Consider the following 15,976-nt stretch of genomic DNA (forward strand, 5'->3'; position numbering starts at 1 on the left):
GCAAAGTTTGTTTATTTATTTGCTGTTGAGTATCGATTGGTCATCCTTCTTTTGCGTATTTGCGTAATAGTAATTGCTACGCACTGTCAAACGTAATTATCAAACAGACAAAATATTACACAGACTCTCATAGGCTAGGAACCTGTCACTATTGTACCGTTTTAGTCAAACTTAAAACCTATAATTGCTAAAGGTGGCTCTGAAGCGGTAACGTTTTGTGTACTCTGCCTACCCCATTTGGGAATACAGGCGTGATGTTTGTGTGTGTGTGTGTGTGTGTGTGTGTGTGTGTGTGTCATTACATGAATTGCTTAAAAATGCTCTTATAAAGAGTAAAATATTACTTTACATTTAACATGCATAATACGTTACTTTCTACTTACATATAGATATTCCGTCTTTAGCTCATTCCCTATTCAATACAAAAGTACTCGTATCACGTCAAAGCTTAAACACAAATCGGCAGAATACAATACTTATATTAAATGGCAGCTGTCGAAACCAACACAAGGTACCTATTTGAAGTTCGCGACAAACGTACTAGGCATGTAGCAGCCCAACAGGGGTTCTCAAACAGTGCGTCGCTACACCTCAGTGCGTCGCGGTGCCCAGGGCATCTAATGGTACACACATGTATTTTCATCTAACTCAATAAAGGGCGTCGCAAAACAATTACAACCTGTAAAGGGAGTCGCAGGTTAAAATAGTTTGAGAACCCCTGTCCATTTGTACATTCGCGACAGGCGTTCGGAGGACAGCCATTCACGAGTTGTCAGGATCTATTCTGTCAGCTCGCCATTCATGTCAATACCTCCAACGTCCAACTACTTACGTTGTAGATGGCTGACAAGTTTCATTAAGCGACAATGAACTTGAAAGCGTGCATAAATATCTGATATGACTCTATTTCTAGGGCCGGAAGGAAGTGTCAGATATAGACACGCTCCTTTGTGGCAGATATTAATGCTGGTGACTGTACTTAAGTGGCAATCAGTGCGTTTAGTGTTGGTGTTTAAGTATAAGTATATACTTAGGTTTTAATTTCAACCAATGATATTTAATGTGTAGACACACAAGAGCAAAGAATAGGAAGTTATATAGATAGTTAAATAAGTTAAAAAGCTGAAGAAATTCCCTCATAAGTAAATTATTTTATCTTTAAAACGCATAAGTAGTATTTTTGTAGGTCGCGTATTGCATTCGCTACTCATTTGGTATTATCGTATGTTTTTACTCGTTGAAGAACAATACCCATTAGCAAGATGTTTGTAAATATTTCTGAGTTTTTACAACACATCTCATTCATCTTTCACACGTTGACTAATTCCTCAAAATGACTTTTGATTTATACACATTAGCGACATGTTTGTGTACCTAGTTAACTAAAGTAATAAAACTTTTCGCTTGGATATTTTCAATATAAAACATACCTAACTAAGGAACAACAACTTTAAAAGTACCTAATAATAATAATAAGTATTGTTTGATTTAAAATTAATAGTATACTCACGCTTCAATTCATACAGACATAAACCAGGAACGATTAAATGTAGCAAAGTGCTTTGATTGATAAGCAGCAGTCAATTACAGTCATCGAGTTCCGATGGAGCCGGTCACTCATCATCGCGGTCCGAGGAGCGTGCCTGGCTGTTCCACTTACTGCTAATCAGCCGAGCATGGCACAGTTACACAGCACTTTAGTATCACAATTATACAAAAGAACTCCTTTCACTCCGAACGGCACCAAAATACCTGACGTTACATTAGCAAAATCATACCGGCCGTCTAGATTTAGGTGTTAATGACAGCTGCTAATTTAAATTGATACCGGTGTTTTTATTACGGTTTGAGCAGTTTTCATTGAACAATCGTGAATATCAGATTCGTTTATCGGCGGCGCGGGCGAGCGCTGCCGAGTGCCGACGCGAGCGGCTGGCTGACGGTGGACTGGCGACGGACCGAACGCAGAGTCGCGCCGAGCTCGGCTACCGGCTACACTACTGCTGAATACACCGAAGTAAACCGAAACCGCCCGATTGCAACCACTCGCGAGCTCTACGATCTCTCGTTCGCTCGTGTTGCGGTTCGTTTACATACAATAAGCGCACTACATTAAAAAAAGAGAATCGAAAGTTCAGGAGAACAAAAGCTAATTTGAAAAAACTGACTATGATAGAGTCGCTTACCGATTATCCCTGTGATAATTTAACATGTTTAAAAAAAAAAATAAGTAGACTTTTTGACGTCACTATACTTATAGTTACTATCAGAGCTACTATATTGCAAGTGTCAGAGGGATCGTCGCAGAATGACTCTACCTTGTGATAGAGCCTTTGAAGTTATACTTGTTTTTTACGATATTCATAGTGAAAAGTGAGGTAGAAACAGAAGGCCTTAGCCTTTGTAATGTTAAGAGTAGGTAGAGTCCCAGTTTTTTTATTAGATAATAGGTACTTTTTGTATCAATCAATCATGCACTAATTAACACTTTAAAGTAGGTGATCAATATAATTTTACCTACTTTAAATGATGTATCAAATTAAATTCTGATTCATCCTCTAAAGCAAAGTAAAATGCCTCCGTGCTTCCATACGCATTGTTCACATAGATGTTTTGCATACCGAATACCTACCACGTTATCGCATTTGGTGTGTTACGAATGATTGATTATTTATTGTGGTCAGTATTATCTCCAAGTATGTATACTTATCTAATACTAATCTACATAAGTTTATTCGAGAACACCTCTATCAAGATCCGGAATTATGTCGTAGCATTACATTACAAAACATTAGCACATCCGGTAGGGTTTGAACTTTGTAGTGATGAGTGTAGCTAAGCATAGGTATAGATAAGGTAATGAAATAAACATTTTTATGATAGTAAAGAACTGAAAACTAATAATAAAGATGTTATCGTTCTCGTACATACACATGTGTTATAATTAGAGTTTAGGACTGAGACTGAGTTTTGATATTTAATTTAGGCTAAATTCCTAAAAGTATATAAGTAATTAGTGCGTCAGTTACATTATAAGAAATTAATTGGACGCGTATTTTTTCGTTTGTCAATTAAAGCATAAAATACTCATACACACGCACACACATATACATACTAGCTGTTGCCCGCGACTCTGTCCGCGTAGTGTTCATTTATCTCGCGAAAACTATGCAATTTTTCGGGATATAAAAACTATCTGTTAACCAAATTTCATCTAAATCGCTTCAGCGGTTTAGACGTGATTGAGTAACAAACATCCAAACATCTTTACACAATTTCACATTTATAATTATAATATTAGTAGAATATTATTAGCCATACCAATAAATAATAAGTCAGGAATTGTAACTGTGTTATAAAAATGGCCTTCCGTGTCCTAGTAGGCGGGCCTTAAAAGCGTGTTCTGCGCATCATTTGACTGCGAGAAAACCCCTGCTTTCTTTCAATTTTAACCATTCAACAAGCACGTCTATTTGCAACCTGGAAAATGATTCGTATTTGAATCATAAGTCGTTTTGGTTTAACGTATGGCCACTTTTTGTGAATTCATTCTGAGTTACGCTTCCTGAGTTATTATTTACTAGCTTTTGCCCCCGACTTCGTCTGCGTAGATTTCGATAATTACACAATACTCCATAGAACAGTCGAACCATTTGAGTCCTGACCTGACCCACCGTAGAACTTTCTTACAGTAAGGGGCTGTCTGTTTCACCATCCATTGATTTGTGTTAACTGACGGTTAAATGGGATGCCGTCTCTATTTGTTTTGTTCGAATAGACGGAGACGGCATCACATTTAACCGTCAGTTGACACTAATCAATGGACGGTGAAACAGCCCCTAAGTGTCATAATAAATTCCCTTGTCAAGCAATGCGAAGTCACTATGACTTTTTCTACGAAAAGGTTTCACATTTAGTTGGGTCGACTGTACCTAATAAGATTTTCTCATACAAAGCCGCATTCACATTTATCTGCCGTGTTGTGTCGTGACGCATCAGAAGCGGTACCGGCGGTTTCATTCATTTTAAATTATGGTTGCGTTGTCTGATGCAGTGTGTTGTGACAGATTAGGTATAATTCATGACCGAGGAAATTAATAATTTTCTATAATTTCGTAGTATATTAAATAATTATCCAATCATACGCGTGTTGTTAAGTTTGTTGACTCATTTTTAGTTTACGTGCTTACTTACAGCCTTATTCATAAAAAGTTAGAGCCTCCTTGAAGGCTCCTTGAAGGCCCGATGCTAAAAAACATGATTCATAAACGTCTGTTAGCGCTAATCAGTCGATCAAGGCTCTGCTAAAGTTAGAGGACCGTAGACCCTCCTTTATCTCTCTGCTAAGTCACAAAATGGCCGCCACAAGTTTGAACAGCTGACTTTGACTAGAGCAAAAAACCATAGGTACCGAAGATATTTATAGTGAAGGCAGGGCTACGCAGATTAAAAAAAAAACAGGAAAATTTATTTTCAGGAATTTGTATTTAAAAATCCTCTAAATTAGCAACAATAAATTAACAATAAATATGAAAAAAAATAAGGATAATTAACATAATTATGGCTTTTTGCACAACATAAACATGCGGATCGGACATGGCGGGAAAACAAACATCTCGCTTTTTATTTTTTTTCCTGGTAATTTGCTGTCACTGCTGTCATTTTTTTTTTAAATTATCGATTAGGCCATTTTTTGTCTTTGATTTGTCAAGGTGGCCAACATAACGCGTCTAATCCGTCTATCAGCAGCTCAACAACTAGCAGACGCTAGCAAGCGTTTATGAATCATACTTCTTGACAACCGTCTAACAAGCTTAATCAGTCTGCTAAGTAACAGACCGATCAAACCTCAATTAAGGATTTTTTATGAATAAGGCTGTTATTAATGTTTACTCAGGTACCCCAAAAGATGGCACTGTGCAATTTGTGGCTATTAATTTAATGTCGTTTAATTTTATGTATATGTATGTAAACTCATATTAAATATATTAACCCGGATAACTCACGTCTTAAATCGAGTTACACACACACATACACATGGGTACATTTGACAGTTGTAATGATGATGAAAACGCGGGTAGTTGTGTGCCGGTGTCAGTTTCATCGGGTAGTCGCGCAAGCAGAGCGGCGGCGCGCAGTGCGCGTGTTGCAGCAGCCGCTGAGTCGTGTGCTCCGAAGACGAAGGGCTACGGATTAGCCCGAAACATGTCGAGCTAAACTCGATTTAAAACGTGAGTTATCCGGGTCATTATATTTAATATGAGTGAGTCTCTGAGACTACCGTGGTAGTTTCAAGTTCAAAATGTATGTTACTCTTTATTTTACAAAAGAAAAAAACATAACACAGTTGACAAACATTGAGAAAATAAAAAAAATTTTTTTTTTTAAATTTTGCAAATTTTGTTGTGTTATTAAATCAATTATTCAATTAAATTTGTTGATATCTGTACCCCCTCTTTTAAACTTAAACTTAATTTGGCAAAATCCTTTTTCAGAGACGTATTCATGTCACAAGGTATCTAGCAACCTATTCCGACTCCGACGACCAAGTCTGTATTTGCAAAAAGGCAATTTGCCGCACAGTCAGCTCACCTGTATAATATAGTTAATGAAAAATTAGATATATATCAGCTACTGTTATACAAATGTAAAAGATCTATAACTGATTGGTTAATGAAGTTAAGTTACGAGGATACGGAGGCATTGTTATATCGAGTTACATAGAATAAATATTTTGTATTAATTTAGTTAATGCACTGGATTATTAAATAGGTATTATTGTTGTTATGAAATTAAACAGTATTTTTACTGGATAGTTTATGTTTCCAATTTTTGACAAGATTTCCAAGTAAATCTTGAAACACTATACTTAATTACATGTATTATAAATGTTGTTTATAGTAGGCCTATTGCGAATCTGTTGTAACACATAAATAACACACACACCACACACATACACACACAGACACACACACACCACACACACACACACACCACACACACACACACACACACACACACACACACATTTTTTCTGTATAAATATGGCAATTTGTTTCTATGGAGGAGCGGGGCGTCCTAATACCTATTGATTATGTACACTAATTTATGATGAAATAAATATTTTTTCATTTTCATTTTAATTTTTTTCATTAATTTCAGCGCCATCTGTTAGTTTAGCAGGGTACTCGAAGTCGTTGAAAAAAAGTCTGCACCTCCTTCCTAAGAAGCGTTATAAGATTCAGGTGCAAACTAAACTCTATTGAGTGTAGTGGCTACCTCCGTTTCAGGGGTCGAATGTTTATAGCCTGTCCGGAGACTTTTTAGGCGGGTTCCCTTTATCTTGCATAATATCGATTAACCGTTTACACTTCGCATTGAACCGGTATCAGATTCTGTTTAGCCGAATCGATACGAGCGCTAACGAGTGCCGTGGACGAGAGCTGGCTGTTGTTGGACTCTGGCGACGGACCGAACGCAGAGCGCGCCGATTTCTCAGCTACTTAAATACACAGAACCCTGAATCGCCGAATATACCACTACCGAATATTAAATCGCAGTTCAATCGTGTTCGCCGTTCGTTATATACATAAGCGCACTACATTAAAAAAAAAGAGAATCGAAAGTTCAGGAGAACAAAAGCTAATTTGAAAAAACTGACTATGATAGAGTCGCTTACCGATTATCCCTGTGATAATTTAACATGTTTAAAAAAAAAACAATAAGTAGACTTTTGACGTCACTATACTTATAGTTACTATCAGAGCTACTGCTGTGGCAGCAGAGGCGTAGCGCAGAACAGCCTAGCAGTTATAAGTGGGTTGGGTTAGGTTAGAACTAGGTAAACAGCGGCGTAGCCACGAATGTTAGCGAGGTAGAGTCCCAGCGTAAGATAAGCCAGATCTTTTTGTACCAATAAGTTAGGCAAATAATAACAATAATTAAAGTAGGTGATCAATATAATTTTACCTACTTTAAATGATATATCAAATTAAATTCTGATTCATCCTCTAAAGCAAAGTAAAATGCCTCCGTGCTTCATACGCATTGTTCACATAGATGTTTTGCATACCGAATTACCACAATATCGCATTTGGTGTGTTACGAATGATTGATTATTTTATTGTGGTCAATATTATCTCCAAGTATGTATACTTATCTAATACTAATCTACATAAGTTTATTCGAGAACACCTCTATCAAGATCCGGAATTATGTCATAGCATTACATTACAAAACATTAGCACATACGGTAGGGTTTGAACTTGATGAGCGTGTCAATTAAACATAAACAGATAAACAGAAGAAATAAAAACTGTTAGAACGTGTTCTGTTATCGATTTTAAGTATCCCCAGGCAATGGATATCTTTCATGTGCTTTATTATAGGTATGTATATAGAAGATGCGAAGTATTAGCCGGTTAAATTTAGGCTCACACCTATGTAAGTTTTAACTAATTAGCGCGTCAGTTACATTATCTCTAATTTTGACGCGCTTCATCTTTGTCATTTTTTGATTGATTAACCAAAAAAAGTGCCCAATTTTTTGATAATCTTACCGAAGGACTAAATGGAATATAATTTTTTACCCCGGAATCTACCCAATCTTCTAAACAATATGTTTCAAGTTCCCATTACTAAATTAAACGTGATTGAGTAACAAATCCAAACATCTACACAATATAATTATGATATGAATAATATTTAGAAAATTTTAGCCATCCCAATAAATAATAAGTAAGGAATTGTATTTTGTTATGAAAATGGCTCTTGTGTGTCCTAGTAGGCGGGGCTTAAAAGCGTGTTTGCGCATCATTTACTGACACTGAATGATTTCAAATTGGAAACCCCTGCTCTTAATTTTAACAGTCAACAAGCACGTCTTTTGCGGAATGATTCGTATTCGAATCATAAGTCGTTTTGTTAACGTAGGCCACTTTTTGTGTGGAATTCATTTGAGTTACGCTTCCTGAGTTTATTTACTAGCTTTTGCCCCCGACTTCGTCTGAATTTCGATAATTACAAATACTCCATGAACAGTCGAACCATTTGAGATATCTGACCCACCGTAAACTTTCTTACAGTGTCTGTCTGTTTCGCCATCCATTGAATTGTGTTAACTGACGGTTAAATGGGATGCCGTCTCTATTTGTTTTGTTCGAATAGAGGGACGGCATCACATTTAACCGTCAGTTGACACTAATCAATGGACGGTGAAACAGCCCCTAAGTGTCATAATAAATTCCCTTGTCAAGCAATGCGAAGTCACTATGACTTTTTCTACGAAAAGGTTTCACATTTCGACTGTACCTTGAGATGGTACCGGTTTCAGACAAAAACGGTTGTTCATTTAAATCTGATTCAGTGTGACTGTGACAGATTAGGTATAATTCATGACCGAGGAAATTAATAATTTTCTATAATTTCGTAGTATATTAAATAATTATCCAATTATACCGCGTGTTGATAAGTTTGTTGACTCATTTTTAGTTTACGTGCTTACTTAATGTTTACTCAGGTACCCCAAAAGATGGCACTGTGCAATTTGTGGCAATTAATTTAATGTCGTTTAATTTTATGTATGTATGTAAACTCATATTAAACATATTGACCCGGATAACTCACGTCTTAAATCGAGTTACACACACACACATACACATGGGTACATTTGACAGTTGTAATGATGATGAAAACGCGGGTAGTTGTGTGCCGGTGTCAGTTTCGTCAGGTAGTCGCGCGAGCAGTGCCCTTAGCGTAAGTTTTCGGTACAAAATACGTCTCGATAGCGTTCGCGTTAAAATCTCAATTTTATGGAAACACGAACAGCGCCTCTAGCGGAACGTTTGCGATGTTCGTGTTCAATACAAATGAGATTTTACCATTTTTACCATAAATCTATTTTCAAACTTAATTTAGCACTTGTTTTTAACTTCCAAGGATGACCCGTTTGTGTTTTGTTATTGTTTTCCGCGGCAATAGGCGGTTGTCAAAACAATTGACAGTCGCACTGTCCGCTTATAATCCTCAGCCGCCTGATTGCCCCTGCCTGATTGCCGCATTGTGCTACCCTTTTGCCTTTGTGGAGTAATAAACGTTGCATTCAACGATAAAGCCCAGTTACAGCCAATAAAAGTGAATTTGTTACTCTTGCTGACGAATCTGTAACAAGGGCTCAACTCCTAATTGAAAGTTATATCTGCGTTGAATATTGGAATTACAGATTATTTTAGCAGAAATGACGAAATTTGTTCCTAAATAAGCATACACAAATAAAATGTGGGGTTCTTTAAAGCTGCTATTAAATATTATCATAAAAAATCATTTTCCCGTTTGTTTTGAACAAGGAAAAGGAAATCTACCATCTTCTTAGAAAATGATTTTTTAGGCTGTGTTCATATGATACATTTTGCTAAATGGGCCAATCAACTATTTTATCGACACTTAATTTGGGCGTCTCCTGCTTTACCAAAATTGTCTCTGGCGTTAACAAGAAATCGTACTTCCAACAAGATATTTCACGGTTTAATAGCTTAAACTTACGTAGGATGGCATGTATTCGTGTATGTGAAAAACCATGTTTACTTACAAAAAATCTGAAATTGTTTGAAAAATGTCGCGGACAGATTAGTGTGGGTAAAAAAGTTGATTGGCCCAAATACCTATTAAAATAAGCTCTTCTTAAGTTAAGAATGTTTTTTTTAGCTGTATTGTTTTGTTAACATGAATAAACTTTAAGTATTATTTGACAATTTAAATATACACATGTTTATTTAAATTACGGAGTTTTGAATTAAAAAGATTAAAAAAACAATCGAATCTATAATCTCCTGTTATTTGAAGTCGCTTAAAATTGCGTGTTTGTCGTCAAGTTACTTTTAAAAATTACCGTGCAGGTCAAAGGCACACCGTTTTACGGTAATTACTCCTACCTAACACTAAGTACCTTGTAGCAAGCAGGGTTGGACACTCCGCAGTTTAGGTTCGTTCGACCGACGCGCCTACTCATTAGACGCATGGCAGTGGGTTGCCGCCATGTCGCCGCTCGGCTCGGCTAGCACGCTGGACGCGTCGCGCGCGATTGGTGTAGGTACTTACCTACTTATTATATTATGCAACAATGACTTCGAAACGATTCGTATAAGTTATATTGTTGTATAATTATGGATGTATACATAAAAAGAAGATAAAGGAATCGGAATTATCATTTTTCAATATTCCGAAAGATATTGATAGATCGTTCTCTTTACTTCTCTAATTTCTTAAGTCCCTGCCTAGTAATAGTTTCGTATTTTGAACATGAAACTACCGTGAGACTCACTCATATTAAATATAATGACCCGGATAACTCACGTCTTAAATCGAGTTTAGCTCGACATGTTTCGGGCTAATCCGTAGCCCTTCGTCTTCGGAGCAACGCGACTCAGCGGCTGCTGCAACACGCGCACTGCGCGCCGCCGCTCTGCTTGCGCGACTACCCGACGAAACTGACACCGGCACACAACTACCCGCGTTTTCATCATCATTACAACTGTCAAATGTAGGGTAGCACACAACACTAACAACATCGCTCTGTAAAGGTACGTTCACACACACCGACGTGACGTGACGTGACGAGACGTGAGTTATCCGGGTCATTATATTTAATATGAATAGTTTCGTATGTTTGTAGTTATACTCGTCACGAAAGAACCTGCAACTTTACAAAAAAACGCACTAAATTAAGAACCTTTACTGTTTTACTACGCATATTTATCTTATCTTAATTCTTAACTATCTTTTAAACAGTAACAGTTAGCCCACTTGTGTCTTGAAGAAGTTAACTTCTTTTGACCTGTTGAATATTCTCTTCAAGTCAACGGACATCAAAAATAACGAACATGTTGTATACCTATTGAAGAACTCAGATTCAGACTTTGCACTGTATCGTAAAGTAGGGAAAGCCAAAACCCGTACTTCAAATAAAAAAAATCAACAAAGTCAACGTCATTCGTCAGACGTCATCGTCATCAACCAGAGGTCTTTTAAAAACATTATGCAGATGATCTTCAAACCGGTTTCTTAGTTCATCAAGCCGTAAATTTCTACATCTAGTGTATAATTTAATATCCATTGATTTAAATCGTGAAGTTACAAGGACTTGTTGTCCAATTTTCCATCTAGCCTTAAATTTACCAACAACGGCTGTCCACCTTGTCCTTAAGACAGTAATTATTTAAAGTATCGTATTTTTTTCCTATAAAATTGTGTACCTACTAAATAGCTAATTGGAAAAAGAGCTATTCAACGTAAAAACAGCAACAACAAAAAACCGGCCAAGAGCGTGTCGGACACGCCCAAAATAGGGTTCCGTGGCCATTAGGAAAAATCAAGTAATATTTTTCTAAGGATTTCGTATTTTATACGGAATCTTCCAAGTTTAGGTATATTTTATACCTTAGGCTGCTATTTTACTCTTAAACTACTCATAATTCTCAAGCAAACTTAGCCGTTATAGTTTTCCTTGAAAGTTTGATTATACTTACTAACATTCTGAATTTTTTCAAATTTTTCCACCCACCGGTTTAGATTTTAGAGGGGGAGGGGGGACGCTCGAATTTAATGAAAATTTGCACTTTAAAGTTTAATATTTCGCAAACATATCACTAAATCGAAAAATTGTCTCAGCAAACCGCTAATGGTTTTAAAGATTTATCCAACGATACCCCACACTATAGGGTTCGATGAGAAAAAAAACACCCCCAATTTATGTCTATGGGAGGTACCCTAAAAAAATTTTTTTGAATTTTTTATTGTACCATTTTGTCGGCATAGTTCATATACATCCGTGCAAAATTACAGCTTTCTAGCATTGATAGTCCCTGAGCAAAGCCGCGGACAGACAGACAGACAGACATGGCGAAACTATGTGGGTTCCGTTTTTGCCATTTTGGCTCCGGAACCCTGACAAGGTCAAAGCGCTCGAATATTCAAGTCATTATAATCCCTTGTTTTAATAAACGACGGTAAGACATGTCGCAACAATTTTGATCACGCTGATTTCGTCTCGTATCGATATTGCCTTTAGTTTTCATAAAAATATAATCCTGAGTAGATATCATCTTTTAATAATATTTGCCGAAACAGTAATGAATGACGTAAAATAAACACGCCCCAAAAACACTGTATATTGACCGGGAAAAGTTCGTTAAATATTGAACAGTAAAACAACAGGTAAGTAAATGAAAAAAAAATACAAACAATACATTAGGCAACTTTATTGCATATTTTCATTCCTACTGATACCTACATAGCAATACTCGTAGATTCCAATACACATCCTAGCCCGGAATACGGGAAGACATGGGTATAGGGGTGTATCGTTAACATTGAAATATTTTTGCGTTAGCGTTACATAGTATGATCTGATTTAGACCCAGTTAAGATACATGGATGTATTATATATAATATTTGAGGCACTATAGATAAGTAGTACTAATCCTTTTTGCTTAACTGCCTGAATTCTATCCCTTTTGCTCAAAAACCTGTTGAAATCAATTCCTAGTTTCTTTCTAATGTACCTAAAAGTTGTTTTGATGGAAGGGATTGTTACGAAACAATAAGGCCGCCTATTGGTTACCTTGTTTTTTTTTCTTTAAGGACCTTTATTTTCTATACTACCTATCTATCTACCTACCTCCTACTCTGAGCGGCAAAATCTGGCCCTCAAATGTATGCAGAAAAAGGTAATTTTGTATGTAGAGTGGGCCACATTTTGTGCCGCTGAGTGTATATTGTGGTGTTCAATAAAGAGCCTTGTATTGTATTGTGGAAGTTTCTACTTACACTAAAGTTACGACTACATACGTCAAGTTCCACTTAATCTTAAACAAAAACTATAGTAATTAATTATTAGGTAGTTCATTGACGCGCTTGAACTCTATTAGCAATTCAAAAGATGAATATTTGTTTTGTAACGAAAAATCACTGGGGTGACCTCCTGTTAAGTTATACTTACCTACGTTGTATTACCTTCACTGCTGGTGACAAGGATTTTAGTGATGACAAACACAATCAACCCGAGTCGTTAAAAAACATCTTTTACATAAATGTCATTCGAGTACGAACTTCCTTATTGACGGACTCGCATGTGTTGACGCTAAATTAACATTAAAATCGTTTTCACTTCTCATGCTCGTAAAGTTCGTGTTTATGGATCTAGGCGACATAAAATGACTTTTTATGCTCTAGTGCATAAAGTAAAATCTTCGTCTAAGACCAAGGTAATCAGGTGTCAACAGCCACAAGGAAAAAAGTTTCTACATATTTTTTTAAATAATTTTTAATGTATATAAAACCTAAAATCAATCAAAATAAATCAATAACACTAAAAAATATAATTAAAAATAATAATAATATAATGCATGAAAAATCAAAGGTAACATCATCACCTCAGCCTATTACGTCCCACTGCTTGAGCACAGGCCTCCTCTCGGAATGAGAGGTCGGAAAAGCAGAGTGTTAAACTGGAGCATTAAACCCATTTTCCCCTCGAAGTGTCTATCACACTCGCTGTACCGGCTCGGGTGGCTATATGAACGTCTTGGGTAAATTGGATCTTTTTATGCTCTCGTTGTACAATCCTCTATTATTATTCTGCATTAGTTTCAGTTTTGACCACTGCGTCCATCTGTTAAGGTTCTGGCACTGTCATTTCATCAGCGCACTCGCTGAACGGGTGGATTGCCCGATAATGCAACACTGGACAAAGATACGCGCCCCCGTTGGTGCCTTCGTTCAGTGTTTCTAGTTTTGCTTTGTTTTACTTTTATTTCATTTCATTCTGACATTGTTACTAACCTTAGCTTATTAAGAATACTGTTACTAACTAATGGGGAAAGGATGAAAAATTAAGAAATGCTTGAAACTTTTTATATCAATAGGAATACTAACCTTTCTAATTAACAGAAAAAAAAACTGATTTTTAAGTAGCATCAATTAATTTAAAAAATTAAAGTATTTTCTTTACCGCCAAATTACGACAGTCCGGTCGGTTACGGGTTGTGCCATAGTCCAGTCCGGACTAAAAAACATTAAAAAATAATTTATGTGTCCTTGACTCGATCGTTTTGACAGGTGACACTCTTTACCGGGCCGCATAATACTGACATGGAAATACCGACACTGTTTTTCATCTACACACCCATAGAAGCTTATGTCAGTTTCTGAAAGAAATTCCTGACGGTTGCTTAATAGTACATTACTGCAGAGGCCGGGAAAGAAAGGTTTGCAGGCCGAGTATGTATAGACGGCGGAGCGAATCGAGGCCGGAAAGTTATACGAGGCTGGCATGTTCTTTCACGCCGAGGCTTGTATAGTGCTTTTCTCAAACAGTGAGCATTATCGCATTTTGCTCACTCCGTGAGACAAAGTACCTTTTATTTTATTTTTAATTGCTGAGGACAGTGTTGGGTCTACTCACTGAATTCCAAATATTTGAAGATCACTTTGATCTGTCACTTTCACTTCAACACGAAAAAAGCGAGAGATAGGATCAAATGTGTTGATTACAATCTTAAATTAAATGTATGGTATTAAAAATAAATCGATACATAATAAATTACATAATGCCAAAGAAATATTTCAAAAATGTAAATTTTCCCGCTTTTTTAATAAAGTACTTATGCAACCTCGTTGCACGAAAGCCGCTTATCTTGTTTTTTTTTCTTTAAAATTTACTGTCTCTACACTTGGAATAAATATTTGTCAAAATGAATAAATTTGTAATCAATCTATTTATGTTTATGTAATAGAAATCTTAATAAAATCATATTTATAGGTTTAATAACAGTTATAATAAATTATACGTTTATTGTTTAACCTTTTTAATGACCCAAAGATGAGGCTTTTTTCAGTATTAAAAAATAAGTATGACATATTTTACAAGTAGTTCTAAGTTCAAATTACAATGCATGTTATAAGTATGAGATTATATTGTACCTACTGGTCATTTTTTTGGTTCCGAATTCAAAACCTTTCTTCTTACCGCTTTTGAACAATGTTTGGCATTCTTAACTTTCTGGTGACTTTTTAAAGATGTAATCGCGACTGTATGTATGATTTCTGAGTAAGGGTTTTAAATGTGATTATTATATTTGTTTCTTAATAATCGGATTATATTCAAAAATTGTGTTTGTTTTTTAAACAGGTGGATTTATGTGGTTTTATTCTTATGCGTATGTTCTCGCTGCTGAGGTGAAAATTGTATGTGTCACACGAGACCAAAGTTTTTTTGCATCTCGTGTGTTATAGATTCAATTATAGAATCCTTCACTTACCTACTCGGGGTTCAAAATCAACACTCGCAACAAAAACAACTTTGCTCTCTTGTTGCACAAATAACTATTAATTCCAGTTCCGTTGAATCGTATTAGCGAAAACCGATTTATAAGTATAAAAGCGAGTTCAAGCATTGAGCGATTAAAACTTCTTTCCATTCAGAGCGGAGCGCTGTGAACTTTTCAATTATCTATCCCTAGAATTAATTCACAAGCTTATTTCTTAGCTATGTGCGAGCAGAAAATTGAGGATCTATCAAAAAAAAATGGATAAAATGATGGGCATTTGTAAACGTTAAGATGCTGTAAATATACTTCATTTAAATTTAGAAAATAGTACATTGTTGTAGAGGCTGAAAAGTAAGCAATAGATCAACAAGGTAGTTTGAAAGCCTTCGATAATATGAGTTCATCTATTGCACTTTTGGCCGAGACTAAACATTGTGCTTTTCACGACCACTGCGAGGAAATAAAAAAAATATCACAAAACAAACAATAAAAATTCAAAGACTGCGTTGCTCCCGCCGTGTAACAATCCTCACCCGCCCGGATAATACCGACATGGAAATATCGACCCGATTTTGCTTATACACGCCGATAGAAACTCATGTCAGTTTGGCACGAGTTTGTATGGGCGTGTACACGAATAATCGGGTCGGTAT

At 36.3% G+C, this 15,976-nt stretch overlaps 1 protein-coding gene across 6 annotated transcripts in view; it reads right to left on the reverse strand.

Annotated features, from left to right (window-relative positions):
• The window catches only part of LOC141428060 (diacylglycerol lipase-beta-like), a 101,072-nt gene that overhangs the window by 81,300 nt on the left and 3,796 nt on the right, over positions 1 to 15,976 (reverse strand). The window contains exon 1 of one of the 6 annotated variants that reach the window (XM_074087768.1): positions 1,511 to 1,980. The exons of the other annotated variants lie outside the window; for them this stretch is intronic. The gene's annotated coding sequence lies outside the window, so the exon portion shown is untranslated. Of the gene's footprint in view, positions 1 to 1,510; positions 1,981 to 15,976 lie in introns of those variants that run through there. 6 annotated transcript variants of the gene reach the window in all.

This window comes from Choristoneura fumiferana, chromosome 5, assembly GCF_025370935.1.
Source record: "Choristoneura fumiferana chromosome 5, NRCan_CFum_1, whole genome shotgun sequence".
NCBI classification, from domain to species: domain Eukaryota; kingdom Metazoa; phylum Arthropoda; class Insecta; order Lepidoptera; family Tortricidae; genus Choristoneura; species Choristoneura fumiferana.